Source organism: Gobius niger (assembly GCF_951799975.1).
Source record: "Gobius niger genome assembly, chromosome: 20".
Lineage (NCBI taxonomy): Eukaryota > Metazoa > Chordata > Actinopteri > Gobiiformes > Gobiidae > Gobius > Gobius niger.
The window spans coordinates 5,996,523-6,016,980 of NC_136871.1; the positions used below are offsets into that span (position 1 = coordinate 5,996,523).

General features: G+C 40.7%; 1 protein-coding gene across 2 annotated transcripts in view; it reads right to left on the reverse strand.

Moving 5' to 3' along the window:
- The window catches only part of asic1b (acid-sensing (proton-gated) ion channel 1b), a 500,510-nt gene that overhangs the window by 52,197 nt on the left and 427,855 nt on the right, over positions 1–20,458 (reverse strand). The window lies entirely within an intron of this gene.

Below are 20,458 nucleotides of genomic sequence, written 5' to 3' on the forward strand. Positions count from 1 at the left end.
CTCTGAGAAGAGAGAACAAAGAGAAACAAAACAGCCTTCCATACAATCTCTGTCAAAAGCTTGGAAGCCTTTCTTTATTTTCAACACTGTGTACATTGTGTGATTCTCAATGAAGGCATTAAACTATGAATGAACACGTGAGATTATGTAGGAAACGAAAAAAAAGTGAAACACGCTTTATTCTTGGCATTTTCTCAATGAGCTTCATGAGGCAGTCGCCTGAAATGGTTTCCAACAGTCTGTGAAGTGAAAATGATTCCTGGCGACGACATCGAGAAGCTCATTGATAAAACTGGCAAAGCTGTAATCAAAGCAGAAGGCGGCTTTTTTTCAAGAATTTATGTCATGAGTGTTTTTACTTGTTTAGACCATAATTCGGTATGTGTTCATTCATAAATGGATGCCATTTTATGCTCACTACTGCCACCTCAGGTCATACGTGTACCTGCACCTTCTATCTATATTTCAGGATTTTTGACATAGAGCCTCATTTCCTGTGTTGCTGATTTCTGGAGATATTTTTTTTGTAATTCATGCAGTTCTTGTATTTGTGGCATGTATTTTGTATATTAGGTGGCGCTAGGCTAGTGCAAGGCTAGCGCATTTCTATGGTATCAGCTAAACTGCATTAAAAACAGTCTGACCCGCTCCACAGTGCACCTGAGGCAAATCACTTAAAGAGGGGGTATTCTGCTTTTTTTCAATCACATAGCACCAGTCTATATCACACTACAATGATGACGAAACCTTCTGTTGGTCTGTAAATGCAGTAAATTAGAATAACTGCCTTGTATAAAATTGCTCTCTCAAAATGGCTGTAGTGAATGTCTTGAAATAGGCCTCTGTCTCTTTAAGAACCTGTGACCCTTTCCGACACGCCCCCTCCACATGCTGTCTGTGGCATCAGTGGGGAGGGGGTTCTGCTGAGGAGCAGTGGTTGGTTACTCGGCTGGTGACGAAAGCTCGGAGGCGTCTCCAGGAGGTGGGGGCGTTCCTAGGAGGACTCAGGCAAACCTATCCCAGACTAATGATATGAATGTTTGTGTTGATAGAATCATTTAAACCATTTTGCATTTAAAGTACCTTTTATTTGAGCAGCATCAGCTTCGTGGTTGTATAAGCTACGCAGCGGCGGAGTGATCTGCTAGAAAATAGTCCCTCAAAATGCAATCATTCATGTGATTAATTAAATTATTCTATGGACACAAACATTTATATCATTAGTCTGAGGTTATAAGTGCCTCAGGTGCTCTGTGGAGCGGGTCAGACTGTTTTTAATGCGGCCTAGCTCGTAGAAATGAGCTAGCCTTGCACTAGCCTAGCGCCACGAAACTCTTCAAATAAGAAGGTTAGTGCTAGATCGTATGCTCGGGAGGGACGGTCTGCTGTAACTTTGTATAGATTTATGAGTTGGTTTGTCTAAAAATACATATAATCCTAATCCTAACCTTAAAGTTGACCATTTCCCTAGCCCGAACCTTAAATTGTGTCATGATATCTAGCACTAACCATATAAGAACTGCATGAATTACAAAGAAAAAATATCTCCAGAAATCAGCAACACTCTGGATAACTAGGAAATGAGGCCCTATGTCAAAAATCCTGAAATATCCCTTTAAACTCGTGCATGGCGACACTTCGGACCCGAATTAACACCTTTCTGAGTGACAGTGCAGGATTTTAGAGGAAGTTGTGGTGAACAGGTCTGAGTTGAGAAAATCCACAACATTTCCCAAAGTGAATTCTATTTTATTTGTTACTTTCTTGGCTTGGGATTTGTATGTGAGTTTCGAATCAATAATGACCCCTAAAAATGTATATTCTTGAACCACTTTTGATGCGCATCCTGCAACCTTCTCAAACATTGCCTTAAGTGACTTGAATTGAGGAAATGTATCTTATTTTGAGCAGTTTTAACTAATTTAGACACTTTTCCTGATCGGACCAAGTTTACTTTGCTTGTTTGAGGACATTTCACACCAGTTTTAATGTAAATCTCGCTTGAAATAAGAAAGTAAAATTGCCAATGAGATAAGACCAATTTTCTTACCCCATTGGCAAAGAAAATTACCTGAAATAAGGACAAAATGTATTGAAACGAGTCAGAAACATCTCAGAACAAGTGAAATAATCTGGACAAATGCCCCAGAACTTCTTAACTAGTCAAAACAACAACAAAAATTGATTATTAAGCTCAATTTGAGATGTTTATACTAATCTTGTCAATTACTTTTTGCAGTGAATGTAGTGTTGACTAGGAAATCTTAATCTAAATCTTAAAACTAGACTAAAACTGGAGAGAATTATTTGACTCAATCTTTACCAAAAGTAGATGACATTTTCTTCTAGCTTTGGTCATAAAACTAAATGAAAATATGTCGTCAAAATGCTCAAATGCCGCACCATGAGCCATGTGACAAACGCTGTTTCTCGGTGACAGCAAGAACAGCTGGTAAGTGGACACCATCTTGTAAATGTATGAAAACCCAATTCACAAACGCATGTCCTGCTTTTTATTTCTGTCACTGAGGGCTGAATACAGTGAGGATGAAGCCTGTGAGAGAAAATGAGACACTGAGATGGAGGCTTCAGTGCTCAGATAGAGACAGGAAAGATGTAACTTGCTTATATAAAGTTGATTCTGTCTCTTTGCACTGCCCACTTTCACCACAAGGAAACAAGAATTCAACCCAATCAACACACTTTGAATAATCCTGTATCAAAGGTTTTCTAAGGAAAAGACTTGCACTTGAATACTGTGTTGTGTTCGCAGCGTGATCAGTAGTTTCCTCAAAGGCTGGAGGCTTTGAAGTGTAAATAATAGCAACACGGCAAAGGAGAGATGAAGCAACTTGGACTTGTTGATCACTGTGTCTTTTTCCCGTTGGACATTTATACTGTTGGCGATATAGGGGAGAGTGCAAATAGATACACGAATAAATAAATGATGAGGAGGATAAAAGGGAAGTCAATGAAAGTCAATATACAGAGCACGTCTTTACTGAGCCGACAAAAGGGCACTGCATGATAAAGATAGAAGCACAAAGCTCCAGCGCCTAAAGGAGCCTTATGTAAGAGACGTCATTAGAAACACTGTACATGTTCCAAAAAGAGTGTTGAAGTTGACATGTTTGTTGTGAACTCTAGACAATTACGAGCTATGTTGTTTATTCTTGGCTTATGTGCAGTACACCAGGGGTAGGCAACGTCAGGCCTGAGAGCCAAATCCGGCCCTTCAGCACAGAACCTCTGGCCCTCAAGATTGTTTTGAGAAACATTATTACACAAATCAGAGAGCACTTTTAGGCTCATTCATACTTCACAAAACGTGAAGTGAAGTCACTTTTGCCTTGTCGCCATGGAACTGTCGTCAGTTACAAAATGTTTCCCATGCGTACAAGGCAAAAGTGACTTCATTTTGTTCTGCAGCTCAGGGTGCAAGAACAAGAAGTTCTTGCGTCTTGTGAAGCATGAATGAGCCACATTATTAGAGTTAAATGGGAGAAAAAAGGTAGAAATACTCTCAATACACCAAATTAGGTCATATATTATGTGCAACACTGGCATTTGAAGGAAGTGCACTGGAAAACAAATCTACTTGAATTAAGAGATTAAATCTAAGGTTTGAGTAGATTAGGTCTGGTCTTAGATCAGATAAAACCTCTAGTATTAGTTATTCTCTTAATTCAGATAATTTTGTGTCATTTCAAGTGAAAAACAATTGTCTGATTTCAAGTGGGTTTTGTTCTTGTTCCATTGGCGCTATAGCAGTAGTATCTTGGATTAGTTCAAACCGACTCAAATTCAACAGAGAAGAACTTTTATTCAAGCAATTTTAAGTCATTTATCTCATTAAAGATGGTCTTGTTTCCAGTGTTGTGCTTTACTTTGGGCTAATATGCAGCAAACTATGATTTTGTATTCATTCATCTACACAGAACCAAATACAAATGTCTCTTATCCATAAAGGTGCAACATGTTCATAGGACATAAAGTGATGAGCAAAAGTCTGTCTGGCTTGTACTGTAGGACCACACAGAGAATCGTTAAAACCGAGCATAGAGTACACTGAGTATGTGAGATCGCTCAAGTCGATTTGCAGGGAAAACATCTGTTCATGTTACGTTGCCAAGTTAAATATGTGTTAAAGTGCTGTAAAAAGCCTGAAAATACTTGGGACGCCCCAAACCCCCATGTTAGGACAGATGATGAACGACACTGATATGGAGAAAGGTGGGGTTTTACTTTGAGCATATCATTTTATCCTCACTTCACTGGCTCCCTGTGCACTTTAGGATCCATTTTAAACCTCTTCTGCTTGTTTTTAAATGTCTAAATAGTGTCTCAGTCCCAGCTCCTCCTCAGCGTCCCAAAGACCAACCGAATGCTCAGAGGGGATAGGGCTTTTGCGGTGGATGCACCACGGAATGAGCTGTCTCATATTTGCTTATTAGACAGGCTTATTATGTGCCTCTTCTTAAAACGCACTTGAGGGCTAAACTGCAAAGCTGGTTTAGAGGGTTAGCAGGGTAAGTTCAGCGTTAATAAATTACAGCGTTATAAGCTTGCTTATAAGAAGACGGCTCTTTGACCAATCAGAGGAGAGAATTTCCTACACATGTGGATGACAGATTTTCTATGACTACATGGAAAAGGCTTATTTCTAGTCCACACAATACTACGAGTGTTGTATTTCAGTTGTAATGAAGATTGTCAACAAATGTGAACACTCTTCATGCTGTATAGACCCTTTGACTGCTGACATCATCAGTGACATCACCTGGAGGCAGGAAGTGATAAAGAGAAATAAGATTAAGCTAAAACTAGCGATAATAAATGTAAAACTACAACTAAGAAATGTGGTCCTGCTGTGGCCTAAGGTGCCAGAACAAGAGGAACAACATTTGAGACGACATAAGAAGGTTTATCTGATATTTCCAACAACAGTTAGACATTTACTATGACAACAGCTACAATGGAACAGTGTTAATTTTGTCGACTAAAATATTTAGTCTTAATTTTAGTCAAAGTGATATTTTTGACGACTAAAATTGGACTAAAACTAAATTAAAAGTTTCTCATGAGACTAAAACTATGACTAAAATGTCCAAATATTTTAGTCGACTAAAATAAGACTAAATAAAAATGAAAAGGAGAGACTAAAATCATCCAAACTTCTAATGACCGTCTGAAAGAGCCTCAGATCATGTAAATTCACTGCCAAATTATCAGCTCTGAGCTTTATTCATGTGGAAGCAGCTCCATGAAGTCGAGGACCACGATTAAATATGATTATAATTAATGTTATAAATATAAGTCGACTAAATTAGTCTTAATTTTAGTCGACTAAAACTAGACTAAAATTGAAAAGTTTTTTTTGACTAAATCTTGACTAAAATTAAATTACATTTTAGTCAAAAGACTAAGACTAAAACTAAAATAAAATATGTTGTCAAAATTAACACTGCAATGGAAATATATAGGTATCTAGCTTCCCGCCTCCAGCTAAGCCTGGAATGTTTACAAACAATTAAAGGGTCTATAACAGGGATCTCCAACCAGTATCTCTCCAGCCCTTTTTTGGTAGCTCGCCAAAGGCTTTTTACACACGCTAGATAAGTCACATTTTTAAAGTATCTTCTTTTTGTTCTGAACATTTTAAACAGAATCTGCACCAATTTGGCAAATAGAGTAATGGACAGGGACAGGATTTCTATCATATATATAAGACACCTCTAGTTACTATTACTTGATTGCACATGTCCCGTTTATTTTGCACCTCAACTGTTTCTTGAGAGCTGATGACACAAGTGAATTTGTCCAATGTGACATCAACTAAGTCTTGTCTTAAAGTTATTTTCTGTAATTCTGTTGAAATATCTTGGCTACAAACTCTCCAGGGTGTACGCCTCTGTAGTCTCATAAACAAATTCACATGTGCACCCCCAGCAGGCTACAGTCCTGCAAAATTCTGGATTTTTGCAAGAAAATCCTACTGGAGGCGCATGTGGATTTGGCAAGAGTGTCTTCGAAGCATGAGTAGCTCTCTGATGGTTTTGGTTTGTAAAAGTAGCTCGACATATACAAAAGATTGGAGACCCCTGCTGTATAATATATCCGTCATGAGTTCAATGATAGATTTTAATATTCAGATGAACTGTGTCTGTGTCTCTTCCGTGATTGGCCGCTTAACTCCTTCTGTTTCACATGAATGTGCTCACAAATCCTGAGAGAAACCCAGGGTTAACTAAACTGACTAATAAAGGACTAAAGGAACTAATCCAGGACATGTAGAATAGCCCATTGTTCCCTTTGGGCTTTGACACAGCCTGAGATTTTGCCCCGATCGGGAGGTTCAGCCCCAAAGGAAGAAAGTCACCCCAATGCTAATCAAATTTGCCAATCCCAGCCAACTGGCAAGAGTCATCCTTTAAGAGAAGACCATTTTACTTCACGATACAAAGAGCTGTTTTTCCATAACAGTATAAAGCCTTATATGTGACCATTAAAACGAATAGTCACTGTCACCATCCAATAACACTTTCTAAAGCTTTTATAGAATCTAGCTTTGGGATTCTGCCCTGAGTGCACTCAAATGCCACCAGTATGTCTTAAACTTACATTTGCGGAGTCACGTTCCTGTCCCGTTGACTGGTCCTTAATGCTTATCACAGCGATGGCAGGCGCGGGTGATTTACGCCTTCTACGGGGATCAAAACGCCGAGCGTGTTTTGGGCCGCCGTCTCTTCGCGCCTGTCACCCGCTATCAGCCTCCAAAGTGCCAGGGCTTTCTCACTGTTTTCAATTAGAAAGCTGCAGGCTCGAAATGAGGGAGCGGCGCGTTTTTATACGACTCTATTGGAGGGAAATGTATGAAGCAGTTTTCAGGATGCTGCCAAGAGGAACGTGAGCGAGGCACTGGCGCTGTATATACTTGAACATAGAGGGTAATGCCCAAAGCCGAGGCGCGTTATCTAAAAGTCAGGGCCATCTGTCGGCGGTATATACAGCTGCCGGCGAGGCATTCTGCGACTCGGCCTTGGAGGCAGTAAAAACATTGTGTTAAGTGGATGTCTTTGTGTCTTTAAAAGTCTTCATTTAGTTCAGTGTTTCACAATCAGGGGTACAGGAGCACATAGAGTCCTGCAACGGGCGGGCAGGAGGCGGCACTAATCCCGTGGGATCGGTCAGGATTCACACAGCCTCGGGCGGGCGCGGGCGGTCAGACCAAAACACGTCGGGTCCCGCCTTCGACACATGTGCTGAATACAGGAGACAACAGCGTGTACATTACAGAAAGTAAATATCAGGCATTGGCTTAAATGACTTGAACTGAGAAAATGTATCTTGTTTTGAGGGGTTTTCTCTCATTTAGACCTTTTTCCTGATCTGACCAAGATTATTTTGCTAGTTTGATGACCGTTCAGACTGGTTCTAAGGTAAATCTCGCTTGAAATCAGAAAGTGAAACTGCCAATGGGACAAGACCATATTTCTTACCCCATTGGCAGAGAAACCTACTTGAAATAACGGGGAAATGTATTGAAACGAGTCAGGAACATCTCAGAGCAAGTGAAATAATCTAGGTCAAATGCCCAACTAAATCTTAACTAGTCAAAACAACTACAATTTGGATTATTATGCTCAAATTGAGACATTTAAACTAATCTAATAAATTACTCTTTGCAGTGTAAGACACACGTGGACACGAGCGCAGCCTTTTACGTATCACCAGTGGACACTGGGATGCTGCACTGCAAAAAGTGCCCTACTAAAAACAAGGAAAAAAATCATTAAAATAAGACATTTTGTCTGCCAATGGGGTCAGCATTTTTTTCTTGCTAAGAATTCTTATTTCTAGAATATTTTTCTTATCATAAAACAAGAAACACTAAATTTAAGCAAATAAATAGCTAGAATTAAGCAGAATGTCCTCAGAAAATGGAATCATTTAAGGAAAACATTCTTATTTAGTTAAATGTTGCTTGATTTAAGCAAAATGTTCTTAATAAATAATATCTCCATGATGTGAAGCCAGGCTGATGGTCAGAGTCACCTGGCTGGAGGATTCTCCTATTGCACATGTTTTAATGGCAGACGTGGGGAGATTATGGTCCACACAGAAAGGCCCCGAACCCAGGACCTTCCAGATGTGAAGCTGAGGCTCTAAGCACTGTGCTACCGAGCCGCCCACTTTAAAGAATGGAATGTATTATCTATCTGTGAGAATCAGTTCTTAAAGTAAGAGTTGTTGTGATCTTATTTTTTCTTAAAATAGGAAAAAATATTCTTTGTCTAAAGCTGAAGAAGATTCAAAAAGTTGTTCTTTCTTGTTACAAGAAAATTAGCATGTTTTTAGCAAATATATCTGAACAAGAAATGGCTAGATTTTATTTCCTAAAATATTTTTTTTTTCTCAAGAAAACTTTGCTAGGCATGACATTATTACTTTTTAGGGAAAAAATAAGAACTTATTTCTTAAAGTAAGACATTTTTTACTTTAGAATCCACTTTTTGCAGTGTGTGGGATGTTTAATAAATCCTGCGCTGCGCGAAACTTCTGCTCTCGCCTCGCACTGACCAACCAAACTTAGAGCTGAACTGCACTCAGACCCGCTGTTGGCGATCTCCCGGCACAGCCAGGTGTGTTTAAGAACATACCTGTCAAAACCTCACTCTGACCGAGACGCTTTGAAACGCAGTTTCATCACATTTCTATGAGAGGTGGAAAACACAGGCTCTTTACGCTCCTGCAGTGACACAGACCAGTCTCTGCAGATACAATAAAGACATAACAAAAGGTCCACACAGCTGTTCGCTCAGTTTGCACAGTTTGAGAAAAGCCTTTGAAGTGCTGCTGCAGCGTGCTTCAGTGTGTGCTGGCACCGCGCTGCGCTCTCTGCGCTCAACACTGGCCTTTAAAAAACTCGGGACTTATCGGGACCCGTGGGACTCGTCGGGACCTGTGGGACTCGTCGGGACCTGTGGGACTCGTCGGGACCTGTGGGACTCGTCGGGACCTGTGGGACTCGTCAGGACCTGTGGGACTCGTCGGGACCTGTGGGACTCGTCGGGACCTGTGGGACTCGTCGGGACCTGTGGGACTCGTCGGGACCTGTGGGACTCGTCAGGACCTGTGGGACTCGTCGGGACCTGTGGGACTCATCGGGACCTGTGGGACTCGTCGGGACCTGTGGGACTCGTCGGGACCTGTGGGACTCGTCGGGACCTGTGGGACTCGTCGGGACCTGTGGGACTCGTCGGGACCTGTGGGACTCGTCAGGACCTGTGGGACTCGTCGGGACCTGTGGGACTCGTCGGGACCTGTGGGACTCCCTCGGGCGGTCAGGGGAGGACAAACCTGCGGGTTCCTGTGCAGGTTTCTACACACTCGCACTCAGCACAAGGTTTTTAGAATCAGAGGTGGGTAGAGGAGCAAAAATATTTACTCAAGTACAAGTAAGTACAAGTATTTCCATGCCAGAAAAATATACACAAAGATACATCCTCAAGAATAAAGGGCATGAAAGACATCTATTTTATCAATATGAATATGTATCGATATGAAGCTTTTGCCACTTTGTTTTTTTACATCATGATTAACAATTAATGCAAAAAATACAAAACAATACATAAATCAAATGTTGAAGAAAGGGGGGGCTCAGGAAGTAAAATAACTGGTATAAACTATTTAGACTATTTAAAATGTGTCTTTTTGCGTGCTGTGACAGTGCAATAGTTTTGGGTTGCTGCTGTGCTGTTGGATAGTACACAGCATCTATAAAGTATTTCCTTGTAACAGTTTTCTTTTGAATAAAGCAGATAACCCCTCACGTAAGCACCTTGTCTAATTTGACATTTCATCAGATTATCAAGACTTGTACAAACAGTTTTTCGGCTATCTCTCTCTGCCACATATCACGTCGGAATCAAAACATCAGGGACACCTCCAGAGCAGCTGCTGTTTTTGCATTCCCCGAACATATTAACATTTTCTCATTTCAATTTCAGAGCAAAGACATAGTAAACCAAAATCTTGTTAACAAAAAGATCAAATATTTTTATTCTGACTTCCCATGTTTCTGTCATTACACTATCACAGTGTTTTGATGGGCAAGAGGAAAACGACGGAAATGTCCTTGTGTAAAGCCTATGATGCAACGATTCACTCGAGCCCTGATTCGATTCGATTTCTGATTTTAACTTCCCAATTTTTTTATTTTCTATTTTTTTTTTTTTATTAGACAAAACTAAAAACACAACAACCAATCACCTACATACACTGGAAAAAATGAAATCTTATCTGAGACAAAAATGACTTAAAAGTGCTTGAAATAACACTTTTAATGCTGCTTTTGATCCGGTTTTGACTCGTCTTGAAACAAGATTGCCAATGGAACTAGGCAGATTTTTCTTGTCTTCGACCATTTTGTCTCATTTCAGGTTTTTTTTTTTGTCTTATTTTAAGCGTTCAAGTTAATTTGTCTTATTTTGAGCAAATTAATGCTTGTTCCATTGGCAATCTTATTTCAAGACGAGTCGAAACCTAGTCAAAATCAGCATTAAAAGTCTTATTTCAAGTACAAATCAAGCTATTTTTCTAAGATAAGATGGCATTTTTTCCAGTGTAAGTGGATATATACAAAGCATAAAATAAATAAATAAAAGACAAAATAAATACTTCAAAAAAGTAAAAAAGAAAAGAGACAAAAAACAAAAAGAGAGATAACAGTACGTGTTAGAGTCAATTCCATTCATAGATCTAGATCATAAACATGCAGGTAAATGAGGATTAAGACAAACGGGTGTTTAAAAAAATGTATTTGTCTGTGTCATTTTATTTATAATGTCTTTTTACTAACCATTTTATCTTGTCTTTTGTTCATGTCTGTTGTGCTTGTTGTTCTGAAGACAGCAACCTGCCCTGGGACTACAGATGAAAATTAGCCATTGTGGCATTGTATTTACATGTGGACTTTGAGGACTCATGTTAATTAATATGCGCTGTACCATCTTAAATAAATAAATAAATAAATCCTTTTCTATATTCTTGGCGGCACCGTAAGAGTTCAAGGGTTTACTTTGAGTAGAAATGAAGGACTCAAGGGAACATGAGACAAGAGAAAGGTTGGGGACCACTGCGTAAAAACACTGCCCCTCGATATCAGAGTCCTCAGAGAAACAAACAAATCACGGCACTGAAACCCATGAATAAAAAATGATATCTTCAACAAAAAGCAGTGGGGGAAATGTGGAACAGAATAGCATCACATAGGCACAGATTTGCTTCAAAAGGGAACAACTTCTGCAAACCCGACTTTACGGAGACTTCGACATGCTGTTCCCTCATTACGTTTTCCCACCTGCTGATGTCATTAAGTGGGACTCCTCTGTGTCTTTAAAGTCCAGGCACTTTTACCATATTCATACTGATCATTTCACTGCTTTAAGTGCCTGTAAAGCAGTTTTTTCCCCTCAAACCTGTAACGCGTGAGGCATATGTATAACAGCAGTTTTTGCAACAGGAAATGAAGATGATGATACTTGTAAGCAATATCTCAGAACCGGCGAGCTTTATTTATCTCTGCAGGGCTAAGCTGTAATTAGGTGATGATGCAGATGTTGCTAAGATACAACATCCTAGTGTGTCAACCCAAGTCATAAATTACTTTGGATGTGCTTCCGAACAACATTGTGTTACTTAAATTTTGAATGCAGTGGAAGAAGAATATCCCTTTTAATATGCATAACATTGCTTTTGTGAAATATATATGAACGTATGAGGCGAATGCTTTCCAAGTGCTAACCTGTCCCGTGGCTAACCTTTACATGATTAATGCGCCCTGGCTAAGTCTCTGTGACAGGGAAAGGGATAAGTGGCCATAAAAGATATATGCCGTGGCATTCGGGGTAATTTTTCACCAGCGCTGACTTGTATGGAGGTGAAAGTGCTCTTCCTGCACACAGTGTTACAAGTAAAACGTGGTGCCATTGGATGTACACAAGTGCGTTAAACCAGTGAAAACCCTCAGGACTTTATGCATTTATAATTGGAGCTAAAATCTTGCTCTAGCAATTTTAAATGTTCTCAGTTTGGTTAGCCTTACCCCGTTAGAGCTGTGGTTTCAACCTTTTTTTTTTTTGTGATCATTTCTTTATTAGGCTATTTGTAAATGTGTACATTTTCATTTACAATGCTTTGGGTGTTTTTTTCCCCCCACCACCCCAGTGATCTGGAGAGAAGAAGAAGATCTAGCGCCTTTCACAGACATGGTCACAAAGCGCTTTACAAGAGACATTCACTCCATACTCGGTGGTGAAAAGCTACGTTTGTAGCTTCAGTTTCCCCTGGGGGAGACTGTCAGAAGCGCTTTCGCGACTGCGCACGTCTGCGCCAAGGGACCCTCTGACACCACCATACAATCACTCACACACATCATTCATCCTGACCTATTATGCATGTTTTTAGTGGTAGGGGAAACCGGAGTACCTGGAGGAAACCTACGCAGACACGGGGAGAACATGCAAACTCCACACAGAAAGGCCCCGTGCACGTGGGAATCAAACCCGGACCTTCTAGCTGTGAAGCGAGAGCGCTAACCGCTGCGCTACCGTGCCGCCCAGAGGGAGAATGAGAACAGAGGACAGAGAAAGTAGAGAAAGAAAGACGGAAAAAATGAGAAGCATAAAGACGGGACAGAACAGACTGTAAACATTTGCAAAACAAAACAACAAATCCAGAGGTAGATAAAAAACAAAATACATAACAATTATTACAAAAAAATAAATAAATGTAATAATAACAACCATGATCAACATCAACAATATTGATGGTAACATAAAAAGCAAATATGGCTGAAACAATACTCACTCTTCTTTTAATAATAATAATAATCATTGTAATAATAATAATAATAATAATCAACATAATTTGACATGACATCAAATTAGGTTTTCAAGGATTGTAGCTTTTGTATAAGATCGGCCTTTTTTGTCTTGCGCGCCCCTTTATTTCTACTCAACGTACCCCTCATCTCAAGGGTGCCCCCGATTATTTAGAAAATGTTCAACTCCGCTCAGATTCAATAGTATCTATTAGTGCAGCCATTCCAAAAGTCCGGAACATCACAGCCCTCTTGTCCATCTGAAATTCTCCAGGGGCTGCACAAAAGAAAATAATTTACTCTATTCAAAGGAATTTTCTCATTATTTTACAGCTAGAATTACATAAAAAGCAACATTTGGCAAAGACAGGGGTTTAAAACTGGTTTAAAGTAATACATTTTAGCAAATAAATGTATTTTTAATTTAAAGATATAGATTTTTTTCAATGTTGTTTTCTAGACAAGCCCCTGTAGTGCCTCTAATGCCCCCCAGGTAACCACTGTAGTGTGTTGGGATAAAAAAAAAAACTTTGTGTCTGACCTGAGAGCAGCCACTGGTTAAGGTGATATTTTTCATGACATAGAAACATAAGGTATTTCCCCATCCACCACTAACTTGACAGACCAACTGTGTAAAATTGCAGAGCAGCAACTCTATGAAAGTTTTTTTGTTCCCAACACTTTCATTGAGTAATAAAAAGCATTGCACCAAAACGTACACCACTGGTCAAAAGTTTGGTAAGATAGTTTTTTTTTCCTTCTATCTCAAGACCATTTACAATATAGACTCTCACTCATTAATTTATGAATAAACACACGTGGATTCGCATTTTTGTTACTTTTTCTTCACAATGTCGTCACCAGAAATGCTTTTCACGTCACAGACTGTTCAACTGTTTCAGGCGACGACCTTATGAAGCTCACGGAGAAAATGTGAAGAATGAAGGAAGAAGTGAGTTATTTCACCCTTTTTTGTTTCTACATAATCCCATGTGTTCGTTCATTGTTTGTCTTCAGTGAGAATCACACAAAGTGAAGAGCGTTGGAAAAGAAAAGCCGATGCAGTAAAAAGCGTCTTTTGAGCGGTAGCTTCCATCAGTGGTTTCATTTCTACTCAAAGTACCCCTTGCTTTGAAAGAGTCATTTAGAAAATGATCCACTAAACTCTGATTTATTGGCATTTTGTTGCGTATTATGTTTAAAATGAAGCAGACAAAAACCTTTTACTGAAAAACAACTTTTCTTCTAAAATGATATTGAAATACTATTCAGTTTCATCCATCCATCCATCCATCCATCCATCCATCCATCCATTTTCTTCCACTTTATCCGGGGCCGGGTCGTGGGGGCATCAGTCTCAGCAGAGATGCCCAAACTTCCCGATCCACACACACCTCCTCCAGCTGTTCTGGGGGGACCCCGAGGCGACACCAGGCCAGCTCGGAGACATAGTCCCACCACCGTGTCCTGGGTCTTCCACGAGGCCTCTTCCCACTAGGACATGCCTGGAACAACTCCCGCGGGAGGTGACCAGGAGGCATCCGGAACAGATGCCCGAGCCACCTCAGCTCCTTTCGACGTGAAGGAGCAGCGACTCTACTCCGAGCTCCTCCCGGGTAACTGAGCTCCTCACCCGATCTCGAAGGGTGCGCCCAGCCACCCTGCGAAGGAAACTCATTTCGGCCGCTTGTATTCGCGATCTTGTCCTTTCGGTCATTACCCAAATCTCATGACCATAGGTGAGGGTGGGAACGTAGATCGATCGGTAAATCGAGAGCTTTGCCCCGACTCAGCTCCCTCTTCACCACGACAGACCGATACAGCGACCGCATCACTGCTGACGCCGCACCGATCCGTCTGTCCATCTCACGCTCCATCCGTCCCTCACTCGTGAACAAGACCCCGAGATAATGTAGAAAATGATCCACTAAACTCTGATTTATTGGCATTTTGTTGCGTATTGTGTTTAAAATGAAGCAGACAAAAACCTTTTACTGAAAAACAACTTTTCTTCTAAAATGATATTGAAATACTATTCAGTGTCACCTTGTTTTTTTTAGATCTGAAATGATTCCAAGTGCCCTCTGCTACGAACTACCCACTGCCATACATTACCATTGCCTGTGGGCAGTAAAAGCCAAAACAGTACAGTCTTGACCAGCGCGTTGCTGATAACTCACGCCCACCACTTTGCACTTCCTGTTTGTGTTCCTCCACTTCCCTACATAATGACGCATATAGAAGCTTTAGATCAGAGACGACTCACTCATCTCTATTTCATTAGACCCTATGCTGCAGACGCCGTCTTACACATTCATTCTTACATAAAGGCGATCATAAATTAATGCAGAAAATGAATCATTTACAATGTCTGCCGCTTTGGTTAAACACTGCACTGCGCTCACTGCATTATTCAAGCTTTTTTTAAAATACTTTTGGACACGTTTGTATTAGTATGATATAATTTGAACTGAAGTGCCATTGGTGGGTGGATGGCTTTATTGTAGGGAAAGGCAAATGGTAAAGGGGTTTGTTCTCAGGGGAGCATGACATCACGTGGTGGATGAAAAAGTGTGACTTGGATGAATAAAGTATAGTTTTCTGTGCTGGGAGAGTTCACAGAGCATTACATTGGAGAAACTAAACCACACACGAGGTTGTACAGACATGGGGCAAGCGTTAGAAATGCAAACATCTCCATCTTAAAGGAATAGGCCACCGTTTTTCCATACTGAGATATGTTCTTACCTTAGCTTTGACGAGTTCTTTAGGACCTGTCTGATCTTCACCCGTGCCTTCAGTCACGTAAGATAGAAGCTACCAAGCTCCTCCACGTTTTCCCTATTTAAATATGGTTACGTGAAGTGTTCCACTACAAAGTATAATTACACAAAATTAAACAATGTGGATTTTCTAAGCGGATAAAAGGGGGGACTATATTGTAAGGCGTAATAATACCAGGAGTAGTTCGAAATCCGTGCAGTAATCTTCACTTTACTGTGCGGATGCCAAACTACTCCTGGTATCATTACGCCTTACAATATAGTATTGAGTATAGAGCTTGGTAGCTTCTATCTTGACCTGTTTTGGAGCTACAGAGGAGAGAGGGAGAGGCTAAATGCTAACGCCGTCTGCGCTGTGTTTACGTGACTGAAGGCACGGGTGAAGATCAGACAGGTCCTAAAGAACTCGTCAAAGCTAAGGTAAGAACATATCTCAGTATGTAAAAACGGTGGCCTATTCCTTTAAACCCACCAGGACTGTACCTTTGATGACTGTGAGGATCAGGATTTTAACAAAGGTGAAGAGAAGGTTTGAGAGAGACGAGAGAAAGAGTCTATTTTTGTGAAGAAGTACTTATCCTCCACCTCAATCAAGACATCAATGCTACCATAAAAAAAAAAAAACTGAGAGCTCACCCAAACATTTTCATAAGCAACAACATGGATTAAAGCTCAAGGATTTGCATAATCTTAGCCCTTCAGCCAGTCTAACTATTAACAGACTGGAGGTAGAGCCTATGAAAAGCTAATGAAAGCACATAGCAGCATATGCAGCCCATCCTGGGACAGCGCTAAAGAGGCAAGGGTCCCACTGAAGCCTATAGTGACAGATGGAGCAGGTTTATTGATTTTTGTATCTAGTAAAACGCTTGTCTTCCATGGAGATTAATGAACACTGCACAACTCGCGGACACCTGCTACAATTAAAGTGCAATGGGCTACAATTTTATGGATCGATATCAATTTGTGTGATATAGAAATGCCGATAATTCCACTTGACACGTTTGGGGCTATCTACGTGGGTATTTTAGCAACTGCTACTAAAAGTTACACATGCATTTCCAGGTAAATATACATTTGAAAGCTTTGTCTGTGGTTATTTCGATCGGCTGATTGCCTCTAATTATGGCTTTATCCACACGAAGACAAAACGCTTAATTTTTCAGAAACTTTCTTAGTAAATGTGTGCGTCCACATGGGTCGACTCAGGTCTGTGAAAACGGCGCAATTCATCTTCCAGGCCTGTGTGAGGCGCTGTGACGCTAACACAGATAATAGAACAAGATGTAGAGCATGTGCAGTAAACTTTTGTGGAATGTAAACAGAGAAAATGAAACTGATTCAAGGATTTAGGATCTACAGAAGAGACGAGGAGGAGAGTTTATTCTTCAGACGTAGCGGGACTAAAGCAGAACAACCTGTGACCAGACTTTTTTGCCTGGCCTGCCAGACACTCCTCCTTTCTGTTCAAAAGAAGAACCGTCTGGACAGCTCCTCGCAGCCTGTCATTTCACGATTTTACCCACATCGGTCCAATCACCCACCGAGAGGCGGGACTTCATTGCCCCAAGACACGGAGGCCGTCGCCACACTCTACCAAAACAATAGAGATGGCGTGTGCGGCGAGTGATACGATGTTTTCTTCTACTCTTTCGTCTTTTTTAAATCATTTGAAAACAAATTTAGTCCCTGAAACCGGAGCAAGAAGCAGCGTTCGAAGCGTTCCTCGTAAATCTCTGTGGACTCTGTGGAGGAGGTGAGTGACAGGAGGGTGTTAGCCAAGCTCACCTCCATCATGGACAACACCTCCCACCCACTGCACGGGACTGTAGAAGAGCTGAGCAGCTCTCTCAGTGGCAGACAGAGACACCCCCAGTGCAGGACGGAGCGCTACCGCAAAGCCTGCATCCCCACTGCTGTCAGACTGTACAATAAGACTGTGAAGTAACATGTGCAATAATCTCTGTATCAGCTGCACTTTATTAACTCTGAGTGATCTTCTTGAACGCCGACTGTAACAAGTGAATTTCTCCTTTGTGAGATCAATAAAGGATTATCTTATCTTATCTTATCTTATCTTATCTTATCTTATCTTATCTTATCTTATCTTAAATAAGGACATTTTTGAAAAGGCTTCCTGCCGCTTGTTGCTGCGACGTATCTAGCGTTGCTCTGATTGGTTGATGCCGTCTGTCAATCACGCCCACCAAGAAATCTCGGCCGTGTTTTTCTACTTGTCACCTGTGGCTCGCGGACTGCAGTGGAGCAAAACCATCATAAATCCGTGAGTAAACCTCATTATGGATCACAGACACCCCTCTGCAGCTGTGATGTCATCGTTTAAGTAAAAATTGCAGAGATGTTGTAACAACGGCGCCACGTAAACAGCGTTTTGAGATCTTTCCACTCTGGGGCCTAGTTTGGAAAATGTTCGTTTACAAACCCCCGAAACGCCGGACTGGTTAGTCAGTTGAAATCATATGACAATACTGTGGACGCAGTCATTTTTCTGGGTTTTATACAGCGCTTTTTCCACCTACATTAGGCTCAAAGTACTTTACATCAAGGACCCACTCACCCATTCACACTCCCATTCATACACCGAGGTGCGCAGACATTCAACGTCATATAGGTTCAAGTCCGGGTTTGTGACACGTTGCTAAATGTTCTCCGCCTTTCATCATGTCAAGATTGATTTCTCAAAAGCTCAGAGTCTCAAAAACTGGAGGGAAGTTTGTCACCCAGCGGACCCCTGACTTTGCAGGGCTAAACTTCAGCCACATTGATTAAATGGAGTGTGGGCCGCCATAATGAGGGCATATTAGAGAGGCAGCGGTGTCCACACATCATGTTAGATCATTAATGGAGCTGGTTATATCAGACATTAGCGGGAAATCGTTACGCAAGGTTCAGCGCGGCCTGTGTAATATATTGTTAGAAGACTTTCCCTGAAGGTAACTCCACTCTCCCAGTTGTTAGTATGACTTTTAATGATCCTGTGTGTGAAATATTTATCAGAAAAATGCAATCAATGGGAACGTCTGTTTGGCTCAATGAGGCGCATATTGTAATAATACTATGTTGTTACTATGGATTTTTTGTTACTGAAATGGAGAAGTGTGTCATTGCTCTTTCTGGCTTCTCTATAAACTTGCAGTTCAAAGAGCATTTTCTTCACGGAATAAATTATCATTTTTAAGGGTTTCACACAGAGACGGCTGAAAACTGCCTCACTCTGTGTCATAATACCACCTTATAGTCAAGTTAAGTTCGGAAAATGAGTAAATAATTGAGGTTTTGCTGCGCCAATTCGCCTTATAACCTTTGAAAATCTTAACAGAAACATTTTATTTGAGCCGAAGTGTGGGCTAATCCATATCAAAGGGGATTACAAGTGCTTCAAAAGGGCTTAGTATTGAACTCAGGCCTGTATGATAGAGATTAGGGAAGAAAATCTATGCGGTATCCTGAGATAACTTCACTGTAATTGTTTGACTTATGTTTTCGCTCCGAGGCAAAATGAAAGAAAACCAACAGATTGCTTTTCTGCAGAGCACCGCTGGTGAAGTGCAGAGCGCTGTGCACTTAAAGGTAAAGCTGTGCGACGGTGGTTTGAAAAGGCGCTGAAAGTGCACCCGAACTTGAGTTGCCTTAAGCTGCAGATGACGGCACAAGTTTCACTGATGATGACTACAGGAGGCAGCACTAATTAGGCCTTTTGGAGCGCACATTGGAAGTAAAAAAAAAAAACTATTATGTTTTAGTCTGTAAAGTATGGGATTCAGTTTTTTCTGGTGTGATAACATGAGATGAGATAAGAATGTGGTGCAGCAGAATCAGAATGAAGAGTTTAAAAGAATGTACAGAAACATGCAGAACTCATATAATAATAATCTTTTGCTGTACTGCTATAAGTTTTGTACTGATTACGTACAGTATGTGTAACAAGGTTATTTCGTGAATTTCATCAAAATATATACATTTATTGTAATAATAATCAGCTTTAACTCTCTTTTATTCTGAGAGTGTTTAACATAGCGGAGGTGTTTACCTTGGCTACGGCTCTTGCTCCTCCCCTTAGTGATTATTGAAAATATTTGGGATTTACATTGACATTTGGTAAAATTTTAATCTTGTCAAAAGCTTATTCAGGGGAGTGACTGGCATAGCTCCATAGATGCAATGGACAGTTCATAATAATAATACTCTTGTACTCTTGACTCTAAGCAGTTTTAAGTCCTCCCTTAAAACCCACCTCTTTACACAAGCTTTTTAATATGCTCAACTGTTTCTCCATTATATGTTTTTGTTTAATTGATTTTGACGCAAAGTTTATTATGCCTTGTTTGTATTCATAGTTTTTATCATCTGTTTGTGTTGTGAAGCACTTTGGGCAGCCGTGGTTGTTGTAAATGTGCTAAAGAAATAAACTTGACCTGACCTGACCTTGTATCTGGTGCGGTGTGAGACTGTGCTAGACCACCTGTAATCACCTGGCTTCTTTATTTGTGATCCCAGGTATGCAATTTATGGGAGTGTATTAATGATGTTTCTCACAAGTAATTTTCAGTGATAAGGTTAAGGTAAAGGAATACTTTATTAATCCCTGTAGGGAAATTCATTCTCTGCATTTGACCTATCCTCTGGCCGCTGGGGCGACCTGTCGGAGCCCTGAGCCAGCATGGGCCTGCGCTCGGGGACCCATCTTCATGATGTGGAGCCAGGCTGGTGGTTATGTCAGTATCAGTGTTGTTTGTACTTGAATTTTTTTTAATTTTTCAAATACTTAAAT